This window comes from Danio rerio, chromosome 17 (assembly GCF_049306965.1).
Source record: "Danio rerio strain Tuebingen ecotype United States chromosome 17, GRCz12tu, whole genome shotgun sequence".
NCBI lineage: Eukaryota > Metazoa > Chordata > Actinopteri > Cypriniformes > Danionidae > Danio > Danio rerio.
In genome coordinates, this window is record NC_133192.1 from 53,634,520 (window position 1) to 53,653,182 (window position 18,663).

The 18,663-nt window shown below is 34.9% G+C and overlaps 1 protein-coding gene across 2 annotated transcripts in view; it reads right to left on the minus strand.

The window, feature by feature from the left end:
* alk (ALK receptor tyrosine kinase) overlaps positions 1–18,663 on the minus strand; it is an 860,059-nt gene that overhangs the window by 549,908 nt on the left and 291,488 nt on the right. The gene's annotated exons all lie outside the window — the stretch shown is intronic.

An 18,663-nucleotide genomic window follows, 5' to 3' on the forward strand; every position in this document is an offset into this window, starting at 1 on the left:
ATCTTTGTTTACAAGGACATGCATTAAAAAGCAGTTACTGGTGAGTTGATGTGCGTTGTTTATTTATTTATTTTCTTAAAGGGCCACAAAACCCCCCTCTAGTTTGGTAAAAGTCAGGAAAGTGGGTGTGTCCAGCTCTGTTTAGTTGAGAGTGTCGGGGGGGGAAAGAGGGAAGGTTTTGCATAAAAATGGGTGTTTCTGTTTGGGCACATGCTGCTTTTCACAGAGGCAAAACAAACACACAGACGCAGGGGAGAAAGACACTGACTGTGTTTACATGGACATCAGTAATCAAATTGCATGTCCCCCATGACAAAGAGATATTGCATACGAGAAACTGCTGGAAGAGTGTAGTTTTAATGGAATGTTTGGAGAAAAAAACAAACCTCCACATTTCTTGGTGACTAAGATGCACTCGATAGGTAACATAGCGTCAGAAAACCATGTGTGTATGAGCTATCCTGTTACAAAATGTGGCAAAAATCCTACGGTAATAGTTTGAGTAAGGTGTTCACATGTTTACACTCGGAGAGCCGCATCTACAGCGGATATTTCAGTCCATAGTATTGTAGTGATGTAACGAACTGTAAACTTCTTTAAACACTGAAAGAGCACTGCTGACAATTTGAACTAACTTCAGCCATCTGAATAAACAAACAAAGACTACTAATCACACACTTATCAAATCTGTAGAGACAGAAAAATAAACACCAAATGGAACAGCATCTTTTTTAAAAGGAGACGAGCAGCAAATTCGGATTTCATGATATCCAGATTCGAAAAGATTCATTCATTTATTCATTTTCTTGTCGGCTTAGTCCCTTTATTAATCCGGGGTCGCCACAGCGGAATGAACCGCCAACTTATCCAGCAAGTTTTTACGTAGCGGATGCCCGTCCAGCCACAACCCATCTCTGGGAAACATCCACACACACACTCATACACTAAAGACAATTTAGCCTACCCAATTTACCTGTACCACATGTCTTTGGACTGTGGGGGAAACCGGGGCACCCGGAGGAAACCCACACGAAGGCAGGGAGAACATGCAAACTCCACACAGAAACGCCAGGTGAGCCGAGGTTCGAACCAGCGACCTTCTTGCTGTGAGGCGACAGCACTACCTACTGCCTGCCTCGCCATATTCGAAAAGATCTCGGGTAAAAAATGTTCCTTACAAACGCATTTCTGATGCATGCACCGTAATCCACACGTGAGTCCAGCTGCGCTCTCATATCGGGAAATAAAAACAAAACCTTTGTTGCAGCACATGTATAAACACAACACTGAAGACTCATGTCTCCAAACATTTCTTGTTCTTTTACTTGTTTTGGCAACACAACATGGCATCTCTGCCGTCTGAACGCTGAAATGGGTAAAAACTTTTTAACTTCTTCAAAGCTTGTGTATATTAATGAAGTTATTCACAATAGAGTGCATTGATTGGTTTGAAACAAGTCTTTCTCATGAATTAGTACCGCACACTCAGATGTCACGATGCACTCACAGGTACAGACATCCACTCTCCAGGCTGGAATACACACAAGGATCTAATCGCTGTAATGCAGCTTCAAAAATTTGTCTCAAACAGTAAGAACGAATTTGCTCGAAATAATGCAAAACAACCATTATTTTCTTTTTTTTTGTGTGAAATATATTCTGTTCTAATAGTGTTATTAGCAGCTTGGAACGCATATATGACTGTCAACAGCTCAAAAAAATGTGCTTTGGTGTTTCGTGACTCTTTAAAACAAAGATAGAATTTCATTCTAACTATAAATAAAACAATACAAAACAGTATTTCTGCTAAAAAATATTTCAGACATATATTGAATAAGTGGAGCAAAGCCACACCACATTTAACAACTTGATTTTCCTTAGTTTTAATCAATAACATTTTCATGCTAAGAAGCATGTTTTTATGCGGGAACGTAACTGATTTGCTGCAGTGTCTCCTATAAATAAGAGATCAATGTAGCAAATTTTGACGCTCTTGCTGGCGGAGCAGTGAAGGCAGACAGCATTGTCGCCAAGGTGGCCAGAGCGAACCTTGACTGCCTTTAGTTGCCTTTGGTGTGAACACACAGTAACAGTCTGGAGTTTTAACATGCTTACTACACAACTTATACAGTAATGATACAAATTATGCTAACACTAATACTACAAAAAAAGTAAAGTTTAAATTCTATTTTTTTAAAGCTTCTCAATCATTTCCCCTATATTATCATTACAGTTGTATCGCCTTAACATTTCTGACTTCATGACTCCATGAAAACAGCAAATTAAGTTGCCCTTTATAGAAGAGTAGTTTTGATTAACGTCTGATTATTCCACTGAATCACTTTACAAATCAGATGAAGTGCTTTTAATTTTTAATATTCACTCTTTTTCTGTTGAGCTGTAGGAAGGGGCTATTTTTGCTCCATAGTTAAGAGTATATCACAAGTATATCAATCTTCAAAGTGTAGCTTTCTCATGTTGACTTGTTTCAAACACAAAGTATCTTGCTTTAATTTTGGCATTGCCTTACAGAAAAAAAATAAATAAAAAGTAAAACTTGCATGGGATTTACTTTTGTATCACAGGTTAACATGATTTCTTTACAATTTAATGGCATCTTTGGATGTCTTATCTGCTGGAGATACTGTTGAACTAAAAATCATACATATACCTTAGGAACGGTATTACAGAATATTTTGCCAGTTTTAAAAATTTAACCCCTTCAGACCTGAATTATGTTGCAAATTTCAGAAAAATGGGATGTCATGTGGTATCCATTGGTCTTAAGGGGTTTTCCAAACTGTGGTATACGTTGAAAACGGTTATCATCCCATGTCTATTCTACACAAAGCATTTATGCACTAATTTCCCAAACAAAGTCACATTTCTGAGATCCTAAATATTTGTATTTATTATAAACTGTATCCTCAGTACAAAGTTTTTTTGCTTTTTGGTCGTTTGTTTCTTTCACATCCACTAGCCCTGTTATAGCTGAGTCTTCACAACTCCTTTCTTGCATGACAGACCTTGAACTCGGATTTGCAAGGCACAAATCTAGCCAAGCGGCGCTGTGGATCGATGTCTCACTGTACCCTTCTCCTTGTTACTTCTGCCCCTCTGGACCCCAGCGAGAGCCAAAAGCCTTGAGTAAATATATAAAAAAGAGGTGTGCATTGTTAACATACAGCTTGCATGGGAAATAAGAAAGAGTCTCTAGATATAGGTGAGCTGAACAAATAACCTGCAACCTTAAAGCTTCAATACAATCCTTTGGGAATGCTATAAGCTGTATTTTAAGTAATGCATTTCAAATAGAGTACAGAAAACCTCCTTTGAATCATATCGGCTACCATGACATCATAAAGAAGCTTCTCTCTAGCTGTCTTTGATCCCAAAACCTCTTGAAAAAGGCCTTGAAACATCTAAAGTTCAGTACTTGTGGTCATGATTACAATAGCATACAACACAAAAGCACCTTGCCAGCAAGTTGGACTGAAAGTCAAGGCGATAGAGCCAAAATAACCTATTTTTTTCTTCTTTTTTTCTTCTAAGACAACTTTGAAGTTAGGGCTGAAACCCTCGTGATGACCTTAAAGAGGTCATATTGTAAGAAATGGGATTTTCCTTGATCTGATAAGACATGGATGTCCACACTACTGTACGTGGCCTGCGGGTCAGCTCTGATCTGGCCCTTGAGAAAATGATATCAGCCCACTTCCAAGGAATTGTTAGAAATCCATTATCTGAACACGAGGTGTATCTGTCACTTAAAACTACATCTAACAGTGCATGCTTTCTCAACCGTTTCACATTCGCTAATGCTTCATCCACTTCAAAATGCTTCCACTTGAGAATCATAGCTTAATAGGGATGGTGTGTTTGTTCCAGGAGTGGATACTGTGCTCGTGTACTTCTATTTGTAAAAAAGCCTGATCCATTTGTGCCTTTAGCAGACAATTTTACTCAAATCTCTTTGTTTTATTCGGTCGCTTCAAAATTACAAGTGAATAGAAACTGTAATGGGATTACTGAAACATATAAAGAGTGATCTGACACCGCTCAGCAACAGCTCTGACTGAAATTAGGAAATATAATATGATAACCCAAGCGCACTGAAGGTAACAGATGCTATTACAGATCAATTCCAAATGTAATCAAATTATGCCAATTAATTAATCACAGTTCAATCAAGACAGCTTTTTGAACGGTTGCCGAATGATAATGAATGTGACAGGTTTAATGTGTTTGATCTCTGTGGATGGAGGTTGTTGCTGCTACTGTTGCTTCAGAGTTTGAATGTGGACTTGCTACTAAAAACTAATACACATATAATGCTGCGGTGAGAATGTGAAGCATGCTAAAATTAATGAACATTAAGACCGGTTAAGCTGAGGTTGAGATGTTTCAGAGGAACTTCAAAGCAATCCTGGTCCTTGGGAGTTTGCCTGTTTGCATATGTTGATCTTATTGCTTTCAAAGGTTTGTTCCATTTGACTGTAAGTGCCTCGCGAACTGGACATTACAGTATTTTCTGCCATGATTCAGTTTAACAGGTAATAACTGTGATAAGAACAGAAGTGCAAATATGTATTTGTTTGTTTGTTTATTTATTTAATAAGTAAACCTGTATTTTGTTGAATTTGTTATGTTGCATCTACAGTTGAAGTCAGAATAATTAGCCTTCTTGAATTATTAGATTTCACCAATTTCTGTTAAACGGAGAGAAGTTTTTTCAAAACATTTTTAAAGATAGAAATTTTAATAACTCCTCCATAATAATAGATTTATTTTATCTTTGCCATGATGACAGTATATAATATTTGACTAGATATTTTTTCAAGACACTTCTGTACAGCTTAAAGTGACATTTAATGACTTAACTAGGTCAATTAGGTTAACTAGGCAGGTTAGGGTAATTAGGCAAGTAACTGTGTAACGATGGTTTGTTCTGTGGATTATCGAGACAAAATACTAATACTATATACTAAGACAAAAAATACTAATACTAATATAAAGTGAGAAGTGATTGGCATGTAGTTGCAATTAAACTTTTTTTCAACAAAATGTGTAATAGGGACCATCCAGGGCCGGAGTGGGACTCCTTGTCAGCCCTGGAGTTTCAAGCCTCAGACCGGCACACCTCAGTTCACGACTGACTATATTAAAATAAGGTCATTTCCAATTCAGTTTCTAATTACACTATCACGTCTTTTTTTTGAGAAAACAGCTGCTTTAGAACTTTAAATGTTCAACAACCCTAACAGTATTAAATGTCATAACAATAAAAAAAAAATAATAAAAAAAAACATACTCCGACGAAGATCAAACCCGGGTTGTGGCGGCTTCATAATCTGAGGTGCTAACCACTGGACCATAACAGTTGTATATAAAGTGGTGACTCATCTGAGTTATATCATCATTAACCTGCAGGCTGGTTATATATAAAAAGAGCAGAGCTGCGGTAAAATAATGAATAAGAAGACTGTGGTCAAGTAAATAAATAAATTAATTTAAAAAGTGTGACTGCTGAGAGCAACAGAATCTGGAGCTAGGGACACCGGCCCTCGCGGCCAAAAAACGGACCGGCCCTCCGGGAATTCTCCCGGTCCTCCCGATTAGCCAATCCGGGCCTGGGACCATCAAAATAAAGTTGTGAACACTATGTAGGGAACGTCAATTTGTTACAAAAAACACATCTTGGCTATGAATTACAATCTAGGTGAACACATGCCTATGATGCTGTATAGGCAACAACTACTACAAAAATGTCAACAAGAAGTTCTGGAGAGGAATCACAGGTCAAATCAGATTTATTATGCATTCTTTTTTTAAAAAAATTTTTTTTCTATTCAATCTAATGTCAGGGAGTGATTTTGCAAATATCTTTTGAAAATGTATTACAAAAAACATAATAAAAAATCATACAATAAGCATGAGTGAAAATCGTCTTAACGAGGCTAGTTTACCTAGAAATAAAAATTCTGTCAATAATTACTTACCATCATGTCATTAAACTTTGTTTGTCTTTGCATTACAAATTAAAATATTTCAGATGAAATCCAAAAGCTTCCCCATCCTCCATAGACTGCAAGGTTCCCGAATTTAAAGATAATACAAAATAATAATAATAATAAAAATAATAATAATATTAATAATAATAATAATAATAATAATAATGATGTGAAGTAATAATAATAATAATGAACTAGACTATTTAAATATATATACATACATACATACATACATACATACATACATACATACATACATACATACATATATATATATATATATATATATATATATATATATATATATATATATATATATATATATATATATATATATATATATATATATATAAATGTTCAGCTCTTCATAAAAATTATCCTGCACATGCCCTTTGGACAATCTCTGCACAGGCCTGACTGGTACCATACAATTTTTTTTAAGATATCTAACACAACAACACAATATTAAAAGGGTGGAGCTAGAATCATTGCTAAATCCTAGCTTACAAATAAATGAAGACAAATAAACTAGAAATTCCAAGAGTTCAGTCAAAGCAGGGTGTTAATCGGCTTTCAGCAACTATGCCCCCCACTGCTGGAATCAGCTTCTAGAAATGATCAGACATGCTCCGACATTAGGCACATTCAAATTAACTGTACTGTACTACGTATGACAAATTTCATTATGTCTTTATTTTCTTTTTTCATTCTTTTAAAACGTGTTGAACAAATTTTTATTTATTTGTTTGAATAATTTTTATTCTTTGTTTTCATTTTGTAATACTTGTCTTTTTTATTCCTGTTTCTGTAAAGCACTTTCAATTTCCACTGTGTATGGAATGTGCTATATAAATAAACTTCCCCTGCCTTACTTAAGCATACTGCTCTAAAGAAACACAGCATTAGGAATCTTACTGGTATAATTACCAGAGACCCAAAAGCAAATAACTGAAAAGTCTACATAAAAAAGTTTGTTATATTTTATGATGAATATAATCAGAGCTTGAAATTATCCGTTGCATCTTCAACAGTTCTATATTTTAGTCTTTAGCCTACTGGTATCTGATGAAGCATTTTTTTTTCTCTGTAGAAATTTCATACATGATAATGACAAACATCCTGGTAGGTCAGAGACTCTCTCGCATATTGATTGCGACTCCCTGATGCATGCTAATGATAGACAATATCCTGGGAAACAAGAGAAAGAAAAAGAAGATCTATTTCTTGGGTATTAAAATGTGTTTTGGGTGCGTGCAATGCACTTATTGTAGCTCACAAACACAATTTTATTTTTTTGTTTTATTGTTTTATTTATTATTATTTTTAATTAATTTTTTTGTTTTATTTTTTATAAAAAAAAATATTTATTTTTTTTATTTTATTTTGTTTTATTTTTTTATTTTGTTTTTTTTATTCTATTTTTTTTCTACAGCTATTCTCAATTATTTATTTTGTTTTATTGTTTTATTTTTTTATTTTATTAACATTTTTAGTTTTATTTTTTTTTAATCAATTTTTTATTGTATTTATTTTATTTTTATTTTTTTATTTTTATTCTATTTAATTTATTATTTACTGTTTTTATTTTATTTTTATTTTGTTCTTTTATTTTATAAAACATTTTTAGTTTTATTTTTTTTTAATAAATTTTTTATTGTATTTATTTTATTTTTATTTTTTTATTTTTATTCTATTTAATTTATTATTTACTGTTTTTATTTTATTTTTATTTTGTTCTTTTATTTTATTTTTCTACAGCAATCCTCAATGACGGCACACAGTACAGTAGCACCAGTATGGCAAGTTGTTTTGACATTTACTTTATAACCAGTGATCTTGTTTATTAGATACTAGTACATATTAAATGTATAGTTCTTATTTATGAAATACTACTACTTATTTCAATAATGACTAGTAACTATTCAGTTGTTACTAGTAACACTTTTTCCCCCCATTGATTTCTACAGGGATCTGTCATTTGACATATAAACTATTAATTTTTGACTAGTATGTATTCCAGTTGAGACTAGTACATATTTTTTTATGTCAAAACAGCTTGCCATAGTGCCATACTATTTCCTATTGTCAATCTGTCATTATTATTTAAGCTTTTGATAAAAAATAATGACATCTACAAATTGATTTCATGCAATGCATAACACATTTCAATGCCATTCTCTAAACTCATGAATCTTAAATAGCTAAAGTGAGCCCTGTCGATTTCAATCAAATGAGTAAATAATTATCCAAAATGTACATCTGAGATTTGTTCAGCCTACAGCCTGTAAAATGAATTAAACCAGCACAGTACAAGGTGATGCAACATTTTTACTTGCTTTTGATCTTAATTCAATGTGTCACCCGGGGAAATGTTTAAGCTGTGTACTCAACTGGATCTCTGTAAACTACAATTAATTTTTAATGTCCAATAAGCACTCAGGAAACCACATGGCATGCTTTTATTCTTTAAATCGTGTTCCATCTGTTCACGGTAATGAAAAGACGTTCTGTTGGTTTGGTTTTGGGACGTGTTCTTTTAAATTGTCCTGTTTCTGACTTTAAACAAAAGCTAAATCACTGTTTAATAGAAAAATGTGCATCGACTCTCAACAGATGTTACATTTAATACTAAAGACGCTTTTTTAAACTTAAGAAGAATAACCCTTTTACACTACTGTTAAAATATATAATTCATTTGGACTGACAGTTATAAAAAAACAAACAACAGCAACAAGGGAACTTCACTCCAGAAGGGAAAATGACAGGAAAACTCATTTAAATTCTGGAAAAGATTATGAAAGTTTTAAATATGTAAGGCTTTTAAAAGTTTCTGTGAATGGTACATACAGGGAGTACACTGTCTTACATGGTCTGCTGAAAATATGAATATCAAAATGAATAAATGCTAATTAGTTATTAACAACAACAAGTTTCCTGGCAGTAGTGCTAAGGAGGTTCAGAGTTCTGTTTACACCAATATCTGCCAAAATTCAAAATATGTATCATAGTGCATTTGTGCTTCTCTGCGTTTCATGACAGATTTTATTGTCATTGTAAACATAAAAGGTGTATAAAGTGCACTTTGTTTAACTCAAATCCTTATCACAGTTTTTTATTTATTTATTTATTTATTTATTTATTTATTTATTTATTTATTTATTTATTTATTTATTTATTTATTTATTTATTTATTTATGCATTTATTTATTTATGCATTTATTTATTTATTTATGCATTTATTTATTTATGCATTTATTTTTTTATTTATGCATTTATTTGTTTGTTTGTTTGTTTATTGCTTTTTTATATTTTTATTTATTTGTTTATGTCTTTCTTTCATTATTTATTTATTTATTTATATATTTATTTATTTATCTATTTTTATGTTTGTTTATGTATATGTTTTTATTTATTTATTTATTTATTTATTTATTTATTTATGTATGTATATGTTTGTTTATTGATATGTTTATGTAACATTTTTATTTATTTTATATTTTTATTTATTTATTTATTTATTTATTTATTTATTTATTTATTTTAATAGCATGCCCTAATGATTTTGTTTTCAGTAATTATTTAAACTGTGTGTACAAATTAAGCTTAAATGCTATTATTCTCTTTCACTAAGTGTTTATTTCAGTTTAAGGGGTGTATGCTAAAACATGCTTGATGGTTAAAAAACGCTTTCATTCTCACAAAATTAACTAGCAGCTATATTAGTTCCAGGTTTTAGGAAATTCTGCTTTCCAAAAAATGAAATGTGATGTGATTGGTTTGTTTTCCCAGTGCGTTGCAATTTGTCAAACATCTAGACAGTGTTTCAGTATTGCCAAACCCCTTGACCAAACAACAAGTGCTGTCTGCATGATCATAATATCATCAATATTAAAACAATGAAATATGTTTAAGCATATTTGACAATCTGACTTTAAAATTGCTCACAATGTAATCAATATGAGCCATGAAAATTGGTAAAATTGGTCAAGAAATATAATTGGTCAGTATTACACAATATTTACACAACAATTTACACATTGTTTGCCCTACCAACACAATCTCACGGCAATACGTAACTTTCTTTATTTAGTGGCTAATTCGTATGAATTCATACGATCTAATTCGTACAATTTAGTACGATTTGCTTATCCCCCAATGACGGTTGGGGTTAGGGGTGGGGTCAGGTGCCACGCCTCCTTTTTAAAATCGTACCATTTCGTACGACTGAACTCGTACGAATTCGTACGAATTAGCCACTAAACTGGCAAAACGTAAAATACTTACGTTTTCTCGTGAGATCAGGCTGGCCCTACACACACCCCAAAACTTTTAAGTTCCATAGATGGGAATTTGGCTTCTCTGTGACATCAAAAAAAAATAAATAAATAAAAAACATTTTTAGTCCAGTAGTATAAAAAAGTTTTTACCCCAATAACAAAATATGTCCATTTGGAGTGGACTTTGTAGTGAGATTTGTAACTTTGAAGACTTTTATCATTTCCAAATACTGTAGATACAATGCTAAATGACAAAAAAATATATAAATAAATAATAAAAAATCATAATAGGAACCTTTTAAAACAAACATACCGCGATATTTACAGTGCTAAGTGCTTCTTTTCTCCAATTTCTCTTTGACGGTGATGATTTTCTCAACACATTTCTAAACATAATAGTTTTAATAACTCCTTTCTAATAACTGATTTATTTTATCTTTGCCACGATGACAGTAAATAATATTTGACTAGATATTCTTCAAGACACTTCTATACAGCTTAAAGTGACATGTAAAGGCTTAACTAGGTTAATTAGGTTAACTAGGCAGGTTAGTGTAATTAGGCAAGTCATTTTATAATGATGGTTTGCTCTGTAGATTATCAAAAAATATATATATCTTAAGGGGGCTGATAATGAAGAAAAAAAAAAAAAAATATATATATATATATATATATATATATATATATATATATATATATATATATATATATATATATATATATATATATATATTAGTAAGGGAATACCGTTATGGTGACTCTGCTTTTTATGACATCATGAGAAATCCCATTCTCCATTACAGGTCAGTTGTTCTTCCAGTATAGCTACAGAATCTACTGAGAATGACTGTCTGACAAAGTTAACCAGATCCTCATAAATGTCTTACAGCATGTTTCCTCTAGCCAATCATGGGTCTATTTTTTTTAGGCGCAGCCATTCCAGATCCGCAAACTGCCGCATCACCATCCACATACCATATGGGTGGCCGTATGATAAACGGACGATTCAACTCCCTCAGAGCCTCGCTCAACAGCGGTGAGTCATCCTTTACTCATATCTCACATTCGTGTAGTTCACCCAAAGATGCACACTTATCATTTTTGGCCTAGAAAATACAACCGCTTACAAGACATTGCTCTCAAGGGGTTTATCGTATGCTTCATTTACCGTACGTTGGTCGCAGTTGAATGCAATCCGGTCACAACCAACCAATTAGGTGTTGGCACAGGGGTGGGCTCTGCACCCGTTTACCTCTCTAAGGAGGTGAAATAGCTGTAATTACACACACACACAAAATGTAATGAAAATAATAGTGCCCCTGGGAACAGATGGATACCTTGCTGCTTGCCAGAAGGCCATGAGAGAGTATTAGGAATTCCGAAGGCAGACATCGCTGCCTTCAAAGATTATTGAGAGGAATGATCCGTAAATGCTACACCGGGGATGCAAAGATTGGCCTATTACAACACAAACCTAATCAAATGATGATGTAATCCTGATCAATCAAGCCATGGAGAGGGATTTATATAGCCTGAGGCCACTCGCCGTGCATTTCAAAGACACATTCTGTCATGGTATGCTCAAACTGTGATTTGCCTCATGTTGAAGATCAACCGTTTTTGTTTTGTGCAACACACACACACACACACACACACACACACACACACACACACACACGTTTACTGAATATCCTGCCAACACACTGAAAGCAATTGGTTAATGATGCTGTAAATATGTACGCATGCATTTATTTCAATGAAGGGACAGTCTACATCACAGGTGTCAAAGCCTGTTCCTAGAGGGCCGCAGCTTTGCACAGTTCGGTTCTAACCCTCCTACAACACAATTACCTGTTGGTTTTAAACAAGCCTGAAGGACTCAATTAGTTTGATCAGGTGTGCTTAATTAGGGTTGAACCTAAACTGTCCAGAGCTGCGGTCTTTGACACCTTTGGTCTAATGCAGTGTTCACACCAGACGCGGAAAGAGAACCAAGCACGAGTGATTTCCATGTTAAGTCAATGCAAACATGTAAACCGATATCATGCGGTGCGATAGGCGCGAATGTCGCGAATTGCGCAGCGCGAAATGAGCGTTTTGCACGTTTTACGTGAATCAAAAATGTAAAAATCTGAACTTAAGCGGACATTCGCGCCGTGCTAACCAATGAGGAGCTTGCTCTTGTGGGGGTGTGATTGTGACGTAGAGCCTGTTGTTAGTGTCACAGGGGAAATCCTCTAGCCGACACCAATAACAGTTCATCAAACTGGGCTCAGCTCAGTCAGAAGCACTGTGAAAGCCTCCATCATCCAAGATAAGTTTCTGGAGGAGATGAGGAGACGCTGTTTTCAGCCCTGCCCATCATGCGAATATGTGTCTGTTCTGAAGTGAATTTGACGTGCGAATGAAGCGAGTAAACTCCAATGTTCATGTTGCTATTTACGTCATCGTAAAGTACGTAAAGTTATCTCATGCAGTACATTGATGGAAACTTAATTGATTTTTACACAAAGTATTTGGTTGTATAGAAAAACCTAGAGGTTTTAAGGCTATAGATTTTGTGTTAAACCAACTTATCAGACAATACATGATATGAGAGAATCATAAAATGTGTGCTGCTTTTTACTACAAAGACGCCATTTTCGCATGTAAGTAGCATGGTAAATCGATGTAAACATCAGGTCTCCGGCAGAAACATGACATACACAGATAAATAAACATCCATAATTCAACACCATTGTGTCGGTGGACTAAATGTGCTTGATGAGATGTTTTTCTGTCTCTAACCTTTCAAAATAAACCGCGATGTACAGCAATGAATGAACTCCATATCTTATAAGCGTTTCCTACACAACTTACACAAATTAAGCAAAGACATTCTATATAAGCTTCCCATTAAAAAAACATCTAGCTGTAATGGCCGCTTGAGGGTTGTAGCTTTAAACTGATGTACAGTTTGTAAAGATTGCTCATGTTCTTTTTGATGTAATCTATTTATAAACATTGACATGTGGAAAAACAGCGCCCCAGTGGGTCCGCATCGTGGTGCTGGCTAAGATGTTAATTATATCAAGTTTTACCTGAAAAAGACATGTGGTATAGGGGAATTGGGTAGGCTAAATTGTCCGTAGTGTATGAGTGTGAATGAATGTGTACAGATGTTTCCCAGTGATGGGTTGAAACTGGAAGGGCATGGATAAGTTGACGGTTCATACTGCTGTGGCGCCCGCAAATTAATAAAAAGAATAACCCAAAAAGAAAATGAATGAATGAAGTTTCACCTTGTTACATATATTTTTATGTGTTTTAAAAGCAATAAACCCCTTGGTGTTTTGGGTCACATGTTTATTTTGATGGTCCGTTTGTTGAATTAGGTTACGTTGCATCTACGTGCCAACTAATTCGCATTAGATTGTAAGTAGACTGTTAGGTTGGGGTTAGGGTTAGTGTAAGTTGAAATGTTAAATAATAATAACATATAAATGTTATTATAGTTAGTTGAATATCTGTAGAAGGAGCAGTGTCAACAGATATTAAGCAGACTGTAACGCCGGGGAGTGACACTGACAACAGAAGGTAGGATCCAAATGCAGGTTTATTCAAAGTCAGGCAAGCGATGGTCAGCACAGGTGCAAACAGGTCTATACAGGCAGTCCAGAATCGTAGTCAAACACAGGAAAGAGGTCAGAAGGCAGGCGGCTAAACAGGAGAACTGGATAAACAAGGCTAAGATCAAAACACGGGAAAACAAGACCAGGATAACGCGTTGTAATGTCACCTTACAGATAAACAAGACTCGGCAATGTGAATGAGTGTGTGTGCTGCTTAAATGCTGTGTGTAATCAGTCTTGAAGCAGGATCAGCTGTGGGAGTCTAATCAGTGAAGACTTGGAGCAGGTGTGTGTGTGTGGCATGACTGAATATGTAGTTTATCAGCAGTGTGTGTGTGTGTGTGTGTGTGTGTGTGTGTGTGTGTGTGTGTGTGTGTGTGTGTGTGTGTGTGTGTGTGTGTGTGTGTGTGTGTGTGTGTGTGTGTGTGTGTGTGTGAGTGTGTTTACCAGCGACATCTGGTGGTTGTTTGCTGGTGAACATGACACAGACAGTCTACTAATACTCAAATGGACCATCAACATAAAGTTGTTCTAAAATAACTGTAATTTCTTTCCTGAGATAACCTACTTTACATTAATACCATGTCCTTTAGAGAAGAACATGGAAACTGTGTTTGACACAAGTAATTTTACATAACACTAATTAAGTCTGTTGGACTGCATTACTGTTGTTAAACAATCTTTCAACTTTTTGTAACCTCTTACATTTTGCCATGTGTGAAAATTACTCTATCAAACAACTTTATAGTGTTACACTGTTGACACTCCTTGGGTAAATCATCAATGTACATGGTGAAGAGTATTGACCCTTGTGGAACACCAGTCGAAATTCTCATTGAGTTTGATTTGTGATCAATTTTCACAAGTTGCAACTTGGTAAAATGTTTCGATTAAAATGTAATAGGGGCGACACAGTGGCTCAGTGTTGGCACTGTTGCTTCACAGCAAGATGGTTGCTGATTTGAGTCCTGACTGGGCCAGTTGGCATTTCTGTGTGGAGTCTGCATGTCTCATCCGGGTTTGCGTGAGTTTCCGCCGGGTGCTCAGTTTTCCCCCACAGTCTAAAGACATGCGCTAGAGGGGTATTTTAATAAACTAAATTGACCAGTGTATGTGTATGCATGTGAGACAGTATTGGTGTTTCCCAGTTCTGGGTTGCAGCTGTAAGGGCATCCGCTGCGTAAAACATATGCTGGATAAGTTGCTGCTTAATTTCATTGTGGCAACCCCTAATTAATAAGGGGCTAAGCTGATACAAAATGCATAAATAAAATGTAATAAATATTTTACAGTGCCAAACACTTTCTGTAGATTAAGATCAAGATTAAGATCTTAAGATTAAGATCCTTTTCCTTATTATGACTTAACAAGTAGCAGATTCTGTTCAATTATTTAATATATTGTCAGTGAACTGGTTGTTCTACGACTTCAAATCTTTCTAAATAATTCATTCGTGCATCAGCGGGATTTTCATGGCTCATTGATCTGTTTACAAATCAATGCAATACAAACAGCCTTAATTAAATTGCAGATATTTCTGCAAAAATGGTGAACCTAGCATACTGTAACTTAAGTTGAATATTGTTTGGATTAGACTCCTTTTTCACTGTTCAGAGATGTAGCCTACTTTGTGATTTTAATCCAAAATAGAGGTTCTCAAATTTAATACTCAAGGTCCGCTATTCCATAGAGTGTGGTTGGGAAGAGTAGGAAGAGAAGGTGATCAATCGGGTTGAGGTCAGGACTGTGCAGGTCCCCACATCAAACTCACTCATCTATGTCATTATGGACCTTGTATTTATGTTAGAACAACAATAAGAGTTCCTTCACCGGAATAAGAGCCTAACCCCTGAAAAACAGCCACACAGCATAACCCCCACCTCTTTCCCCTGCTATGCGATTAATGATTACCCAACACAATCTCACGGCAATACGTAACTTTCTTTATTTAGTGGCTAATTCGTATGAATTCGTACGATCTAATTCGTACAATTTAGTACGATTTGCTCATCCCCCAATGACGGTTGGGGTTAGGGGTGGGGTTAGGTGCCAAACCTCCTTTGTAAAATCATACCATTTCGTACGACTGAACTCATAACGTAAAATACTTGCGTTTTCTCGTGAGATCAGGCTGGGTTACCAGTTGCAAGCGTAATTAAAAACATTATCTTTTGTGCTTAAATGCATACAGAAACTTCTGATTTGCTCTTAAACTTCTGGAACTTTCAAAATATTTGCAACTACTTGTCGGTGAGTAAATAGTAAGCAAATATTTTTTTGCGGGTGAACTTTAACTAATTTGTGCCTTTGTTTGTAGATTATACAGGTAAATATCTTCGGCTCTGTTCATTTTGTGATATAACATGTTTTAATTTATGTGCTGCCTTGAGTATTGCAAAAGCAAGCTGCTATGCTTTTTTTTATTGATTTTTATATATTTTTTTGTAATTAATACATTGGTAATCAATCACAGTCCGAACTCCAGGGACGGTTCTAGGCCAGCATTAAGAGGCACACTTTAACCTACATCACAAACTGAACTGCTTAATTATTCAAAAAAAAATTATTTTTTTTTTTGCATGCATCACTCTGCCATCTTCATAAACAAGTTAATTAAATAATTTAAACTCAAAATAATTGTCCTTGTTAATTTATTTGAAAAGTCACTTTGTACTGTAGGATAACACATTTTACAGTTCATCAAGGCCCATTTCTTGTAACAGACGCATTTATTCATTCATTAAATTTCTTTTTTGGCTTAGTCCCTTTATTAATCCGGGGTCGCCACAGCAGAATGAACCGCAAACTTATCCAGCACGTTTTTACACAGCGGATGCCCTTCCAGCTGCAACCCATCTCTGGAACTACGGACAATTAAGCCTACCCATGTCACCTTTACCACATGTCTTTGGACTGTGGGGGAAACCGGAGCACCCGGAAGAAACCCACGCACGGAGAACATGCAAACTCCACACACAAACGCCAACTGACCCAGCTAAGGCACGAACCAGCGACCTTCTTGCTGTGAGGCGACAGCACTACCTACTAAGCAGTTGTCAATTTTTTTGCCCTTCTATGAAATAAAAATAGTATTTTCCAAGTGATCTTTAACAAACCAAAAAAATTGTTTTAATAAATTTTCTATAAAACAAAACTAATTCTTCTGGAATCATAATAAGTCTTATTTCTTATAGTTTATTTCTTGAATAAAAAAATAAATAAATAAAGGTCAGTATTATTAGCCTCCTTAAGTAATATTTACTGTATATTTTGTGATCGTCGACTCAACAAACCAGTTATACAGTAACTTGACTAATTATTTCAACTTTCCTAGTTAACATAATCTAGTGAAGTCTTTAAATTACACTTTAATCTGAATCAAATACTACATAATACTTCAAGAGACTTTGTCTGAATGCAACTATCTTGCAAAATAACTAGTAAAAGTCACCATGGCAAAGATAAAAAGTAGTTATTAGAAATTAGTTAAACTATTATGTTTAAAAACATGTTGTAAATAAATAATGTGTTTGAAGATTCGACGACTGAAAACAACGAGTGAAGACAAAACTAAACAAGTTAAATATTACTTTTACATTTGCATGATTGAAAAATAAGTTTGATCAATGTGTTATATATTCTCCTGTATGCTACTTGCTGACTGTTCTAATATAATCAATCGTGGATATGTTGATAGCGTTTCACAACTTGAACATGAAGTTGAATCTTTTTATTACATGTGTGACACAGGGAATAACACAGGCTGTGGCAATTTGGCGGTTAGCTTTTGATGAATGCGGGGAACTGATGCGCACAACATCATTGACAGAGACAGCAAGTGTGTGCGAAAGCAAAGAGAGCGAGTGCGCGCCAGATGCCTCAGAAATATCTCTGAAGCCCACCACCAGTGGATGATCTCACTTCTCAATGGCGTTTTTATACAAAAAAGGTGTCCAAATTCAAGAGTTGGGGGGAGGGGGGAGGGCAAGCCAAAAAGTTATTTACTAAACTAGTAGTTAAGTACGTTTATCTAATTTAAAATGAGCTGAAAGAACACAATGCTTGATATTATTTTGGAACAAGTTGATATTTTTATGTTCAATCCACTTAAATGTGTCAAAAGAAATTAAGTGAACCTAATCTGTTTAGCTGTTGGAGCAAGGTGAAGTAAATGAATTGTGATGAATCCAGCCTGATCTCACGAGGAAACGCAAGTATTTTACGTTTTGTCAGTTTAGTGGCTAATTTGTACGACTTCATACGAGTTCAGTTGTATGAAATTGTACGATTTTAAAAAGGAGGCGTGGCACCCAACCCCAAACATGAATGGGTGATAAGCAAATAGTACTAAATTGTATGAATTAGATTGTTCAAATTTATACGAATTAGTCACTAAATCTAAAAAAGTTCCAAATTGCTGTGAGATTGCAATGGATGAATCAGCATTTTTATGGAATTGTGCTCTCAAACTCATTTCTATTTTAGTAAAGCTTTCATGAATCATTTTGGTAAACACAAATTTTAAATGGACAGAAATGGTTTCACCACAATTCAGTGTCACACACCCAAACTTCAAATCTCCCAACAATTCCCTGTTTTCATGAAAGGCTTTGTAGCCCCAAGTAAACATGGGGAAACACATTTAAATCTTCTCCTCTGGCTTCCACATCAATCCTCCGCTGCTCCAGTTTTCCCGCCAATAAAAAAGGTGTCTTTTAGTGTTTCACTTCAGTGCTCGCTTCCTTCAAAGGTGGACAAAGGGTT